This window comes from Sus scrofa, chromosome 1, assembly GCF_054392235.1.
Source record: "Sus scrofa isolate SSC_HxYL_T2T_F1_AM1 chromosome 1, Sscrofa_HxYL_maternal_Yorkshire_Landrace_v2.0, whole genome shotgun sequence".
NCBI classification, from domain to species: Eukaryota; Metazoa; Chordata; class Mammalia; order Artiodactyla; family Suidae; genus Sus; species Sus scrofa.
The window spans coordinates 85833713-85839923 of record NC_139383.1 but is presented as its reverse complement, the minus strand read 5'-3'; the positions used below and the strand labels follow the sequence as shown (position 1 = coordinate 85839923).

The following is a 6211-nucleotide window of genomic DNA, read 5'->3' as shown; positions in this document are numbered from 1 at the left end:
TCCGGGAGGGAAACATTTTCCTGTGGCCTCCTTCCTTTTTTCTTTTGAAATGAGCTCAACTGCCATTTTCCTGAGTGCTATAACCTGCAAACTGCTGTAGGCACAGAGAGGCAATCGTAAGTGAGGCTGTTTCCTGCAGGTGTCTTAGTTGTCCCGCCCCTCAAGTCAATGTCAAACCTAATGAGATTTCGTGAAGTCCACATGGGGACTTATGGGTGTGATTTTCCTAAGAGTCCTAGACTGGGGTCAGGCAGACAGGGCATATGCAGAGGAGGAGAAAGCACTCTTATATTTGTTGACCTCTGTTAGGGAAGGACAGAATTTTTGGAATTCATTAGCTAGCTGCTGCCTCTCATTCATTTATTTGCTACTTGCACTCCCTCCAACCTCGGTTGTGGATGCAGAAGCCATGAAGGCAGCTGGAGCAGGCCTGGCACCAGCAGAAAGTGCATCCCTTAGCCAGAAGACAAGGAGGCAGCCACCTGCCCACTGATATGTACAACTTTCTTGAAGATGCTAGCCTTAGTCTCAGCCTGATGCTCTGTGGCTTTAGCTAATAAACTGCCCCTATCAGGTCAGGACATTTGGAAGCTGGGGCAATGAAAACACACAGGGCTCAAGTGTTTTGCACCAAGTGATGTTTATGAGAACAGGAAAGCCTGGAGACTCATCTATTTTTAACTAGGAACTATGGGCGAATTCATATGTGTACATTGCCACTCCATGCGTTTAAATCAACCAAGCATTAAATATGAATATGCTACGAGGGTGATGACGTAGGGACTGAATGCTACTTACCGAATAGCTATAGTAGAGTGATTTTGAAATTCTTAGCTGCTTCATTTTTATCAATCTTGGCAACAGGGGGACTCTTCAGTATTCAGAACGCAGCAGGGGACATAAAGGTCACCATCATCAGTAAATCTGAATTACAACAAACTCTTTGCAAGTGGCACTCTGTCAACAGGCCATGATGTAGCTTCAAATAAAAGAAAGGAAGCAGGGCTCAAGGAGGAGAGAGGAGGGTTGGGGACGGGTTGTTTTGTTTTCTGAATGTTCTGTGACTTTCCTTTCAATGGGTGTGCTCCACTAATGCTTTTCAAGTTATTTCATCCCACATTTTTGCAGAGTCCTTCAACTTGTCATCAGTAAACTAGGTGAGTGTGCCCTTTTTTGTAGTCATTTAAGCTAATATTTATCTGCAAATATTGAACAGAAAGAGACCTATTGCTATATGTTGAGGAATCTTCCTCTGAGGAACCTGTTCCATTAATCAGTATTCCTGGACATAGTTGTTGAACAAAATATAAGTCCTGTTAATTGCTTTAATTCACCTTGCATTTCTTATATTATCTATGAGATCAAGACTTGCCAAGTGACTTACTGAATAATGATACACAGAGCTGTTTTTTCCAAGGTACCATGTGGAAAGCACAGACTTTCAGGCTAGCCAGCCTGGGGTTTGAATCTGAGCTCAGCTCCATACTATTAAGCTGTATATCCTTGGGCAAGTTACTTAACTCTGTGCCTTAGTTCCCTATCAGTAAAGTGAAGGCGAGAGTGTCGTTCTTGTAGGGTTTCTATGCAGATGAGTAGTGACAAGTGTTTATTCCTAGAAGAGTGCTGAGTCCATAGTCAGGTGTTTGCTGTCAATCATTGTCGTCATCATCAAACAAATGGTGAGCCTGTCATAGCTTGTTAGTATTGACCCTGTGTTGCCACCCAAAGACCACTGTTCACCTCAAGGAGCATGCAAAATAAAGGTTTAACAGCCAGTTCTAGGATTTTCCTACAAATCATTCCTGTTGAGGCAACTCTCTTTTACAGCACAGATTATATGCACTAGGAAATGCTCAATGGAATAAAAATGTGTAGTGAATATTAGATATCTCAACTATGAGAGCTCCCAGAACATACCATTAATAGGTTTTTCTACCACTAGCTAAAGTTGTGACAGCTGGGGAAAAGTGTATGGTTCTGCCACAGCACTGTGTGTCCTGGAGTAGTTTACTCTAGCTCTCTGAGCCTCAGGTTTTAATTTTTTCCCCTTCATCTTCATTTGAAATAGGAATGAGAATATAAATTTATTGAATTCATCTATTCAAAAGCATTCTATTGAGTAACTAATATGTATCTTGCATAATCTAGCTTCTAGACAGGTTTTATTCACATTGATTAATGTTGAAGTCTTTACTGTGACAATAAATAGATATAAAAAGCATCTAATGTATTCAATGACAAAATTGCTATAGGAATATGAAGTAGAGTAAGGGGCTAAGGAGTGAGCAAGGGGCAGCTATACGATTGCTTTTCTAATGGTAGATGTTCATGTATTTGAAAATTCTTACCGTCATCTATAACACTATAAATTTTTTGACAGGAACTGAAAGGTGAGGAAATCTCCTTTAAAACAGTCCACAGGTGTATGAGGCTCTTCTCCAATTATGTCCATTTTTGGAGCTCCCATAGCACAGCTTGAGATTTGCTGGGGGCCAGGGTAAGGGTGTTTTTTGGAGGATAGCTTCTCACCCCCCAGGTAAGAAGCCTGGATGATTGGGTCCTAAAGAAAAGGACATTTGCCCATGTTTTCATGGCTTCAATATCTCTTCATGAGAAAAGAAGGTAATGCTATTTGTAATTATTTCAATGATGAATCGTTTGCTCTGAAATCACTCAAAATAAACTCAACACTGGAATTGCCAATATTTTCCCTGTAGACTCTTCCTTCTCACACTGAAGCTCCTTGAGGCATGAGGATTGACTTTGCTGGCTACCTTTATTTCTACCCTCTAGAATTTTGTCCAGAGAAGTTGGAAATCCTCTTGGGCCTTTTCGTTTCTTGTGGCTTAGAGCATGGTCCCCCTAGAGAGTGTGGCAACTGAGAGGTATTTCTGGGCTATTTTAAATACTTAATAAAAAACTCTAGGAAACTTGGCAACTTGTGCCCAGCACATGTGATCTTAATGTGGAACTCTTGTTTGTCTGGCAAAACCCCAGGCAGCACAACTGGATTGGTTCCTTAAGAAATGTCAGCAAGGCGCCGAAAGGATTCACAGACTGAGCTTGGGTCAGAACCCGTAGGTTTTTTAGGACTTCAAATTGTCCATGACCGATACAGAAGACCCCTTGCTGACTGGTCCTCCCACCCAACCCCTGCAGCATTCTTGTGTCAATTTCATCTTTTTGCTGGGACCTTACCCTTTTACAGTTGAGGAGCTTCAATGTGTACATAAAAAATGGAAGTTGGACGGGGAGATTGGACCTGAACTTAGGTTTGTTTTCTTTATTTTCTTCTCAAATGGGGTTGTTTGAATTTCTGGCCATGTTAGTGTGCTTACTTTGGCTGAATTTCTTATGTCTTTTGTTGATTAATTCTTGATCTTAGATCGTAATTTGAACTAATATCATTTTCAATTATTTCCAAAGAGATCGTTGGAAATAATTTCATTTTCAGGGAATTATTCTGGGTTTCCCTCCAAATTTATGAGCCTTGTCATTACGAGCCAGATCTTGGATGTCTGAACAGGCCTCCCATGTAGTACGTTCTCCTGGCTTTGCCCTCTGAATTGCTGTATGGGATAGATCCTGGGTTTTAAGATTCGACAGGAATGCTAGACCCTATGTCATCACAATATTTCTTACGCGTACAGCCGGACAGATGGGTGATATAAGATGACAGTTGTGAACTTTATAAAGTTTAAAGTTCTTTTGTGTAGAGGAAATGTGTTTAAACACTTTAAGTTCTCCTTCAATTTGAACAACACTTGCATTAGTCATCAGCAGCACCAGGCTACCTGCTCAGGTTTAGGGCTGTTTTTGAAAGTGCTTTCTATTTGGGCTTTCAGAGATGCAGGTGGGATGAGGCAGAGTAAATAGTCACCATCTGTTCTCTGCCAGGATCAGATTACATGATAGTTGCTGAGGTGATGTCTTACGCAGACTATGTACCTTTATGTGTAAACACGGGGTTTAAAATTGCTGTAGATATGCCCTGGGTTGGAGAGGTAGAAAATTCATCCTCTTGGTTTCTCCCAAAAAGGTACTGGCAAGCTTGTGGGTGATAGGAATGTAAACAATGAAACAGACCTCCTACCAATGTTGATCCAAAATAAATAAATAAATAAAAGAAGAATTGGTGCCTAACACCCATAGTAGTAAAAGGTAAAACTAAGTGGAAAATGTCTCAGAAGTGCACGCATCTGTATACCAGTGCACCCTGTGACACTGTTTGCTTCGCTTTCTGTGAGTTTCCCATTAACGTCATCAAATATTTATAACCTACTTCCTCCCTTTCCAGAACTGTCTATTGATTCCATTCAATACTTAGTCATTTGGTGCTAAGTACCTTGTTCTTCTGCTGGTGCTCCGGGAGAGACAGGATGTTCTGATTTGGGTCTCAGCAATGCCTTTGTTGCTCTAAACAGGGCTTTGCAGGAAACTACCCTCAGCAAGAAGCCCCTTTTCTCTCACTTGAGCAAAGCTTATTGTAACTAACTTTTAAACCAGCCACCCCCAGGCAGATCTTTCACATCTTTTGATCACACTGTACCTTGCCTAAGCTGTTGGTTCATTCCATAGACCAGAGGAGTAGCAGTGAAGAAATCAGTCATTAACAGGTGACCAGATTTCTTCCCTAGCTTCGCTTTCCAGCCATCTCCTGAACAAACTGTGTGAAGATAACATCTAGAGGAAGATCACAAGAGGTCAATGAACCTGCAAGCAGTGGGGGGTGGCCATGACTCTGACCCTCCATCTCCATGATTAGCTGAGATACTTTTCTTCTCTTTAAAAGTTTCATGGCCAAGCAGAATCTTCAGAGGTGGTTTTGAGGGACCCTGAGTCCACCATCTCCCCAGATTGCTGGCTTTCTGATTAAAAGCACTTTTCTTTTCTACTGTTTGTCAATCTCTCTCTGAGTGTTGCTTTTTTGGAGCAGCCAGACCTGATTTGGTAATGCTGCTATTCCTTTCCTCCCAAGTATTGATGGTGTTGAGAGACAGAGAAATGAGGGACAGAGTCTGCAGAAGCTTTCCTTTCTCTTCTTTCTCTAGAGGGGCTACAAGGAAGATAAACCAGCAACTCTTGTGCAAGGCATTTCTCCCAAGGTGGAAAAGTGGTTCTGAAAATCAGGGACAAGGGGAGGGCTGATGCTTATATAAGCTCCTGGTTAAATTTTACTTAATTTCAACCCAAGCAGCCTCTGTACTCTTCCCTTTTTTGCTCTTAGAAAAAAAGCCCTCTTACAAATATTTAACCTGCAAACTTCATAGGTATGAAAACCCCTAAAGAGTCCAGTCGAAAGACCTCAACTCTGCCAGCATCCACCACCCAACGGCATCAGGGGCTGCTTGTTGAGGGTTACTTTGAAAGTTCAAGCAGGTAGATTGAGAAACAGCTTTTTGAAACCTAACATATTCTTAAATAGATTGTAACTCTATTATAAGTCCCTAAGAAGCTATCTTTAAATTACTTCATGTACAGTGTCCCAGAAGTTTATGAAAGTCCATTATCCATTTTTCTCTCTTTCCCACCACCTTCTCAAATTCCCTCACTTGATTTATTTTTCTAATTGGATAAATGAGCCATTTTCCTATTCTGTTAGAATGTCTATGAGATGATAAAGAGAAAAAAAAAGTTAATCAAATGGAAGAATTTGCGTAGGGATATTAGATTCAGAAATAAATTATTTCAGCATGTGAGGTTTTTACTGGGCTGCCAAAGAAAATCCATGCAGTAGGTCACAAGAATAGAATCAGTAGCTGGTAGGTTTAAGTTTCTTGGTTTAGCAAAACTCAAGATGGGTGTTCAGATATTATGTTTTCTAAGTTGGGTGGTTTGGAGTAGAGTATGCACTTATGAGTAGAATTTCAGAATGTAGATTTTGGCAAACTTGATTAGAAATAAATTTCACAATGATTATTCTTTGTCATTAATAAATGATGCACTATATTTTGTCTCATTTGAAATTACATGTACTGAGCTAGAAGAAAGGAAATTGAATTATAGTTATAATTTTGTCACTAACAAGTAATATAATTTTGGGAGAAATTCATTTAAATTTTAGGAGCCTCAGTTTACCAAAGATGAAAATTGTAATATCTATTTAGATATTTTCTAACTTTCTAAAGTTCCAGCTTGAAAATTCACCCCTAAGCAAAGTGGAAATATTTCCAGCATTGCTTCAGGTCTGTCCTCTGCTTTCCAGTTAGAC

The 6211-nt window shown here is 40.3% G+C and overlaps 1 long non-coding RNA gene across 2 annotated transcripts in view; it reads left to right on the top strand.

Moving 5' to 3' along the window:
* The first annotated feature begins 1001 nt into the window (after positions 1 to 1001).
* The window catches only part of LOC146406176 (uncharacterized), an 89731-nt gene continuing 84521 nt past the window's right edge, over positions 1002 to 6211 (top strand). The window contains exon 1 of one of the 2 annotated variants that reach the window (XR_014807692.1): positions 1002 to 1157. This is a non-coding gene — a long non-coding RNA (uncharacterized LOC146406176). Of the gene's footprint in view, positions 1158 to 3013; positions 3273 to 6211 lie in introns of those variants that run through there. The other variant, XR_014807691.1, reaches the window with a different exon arrangement.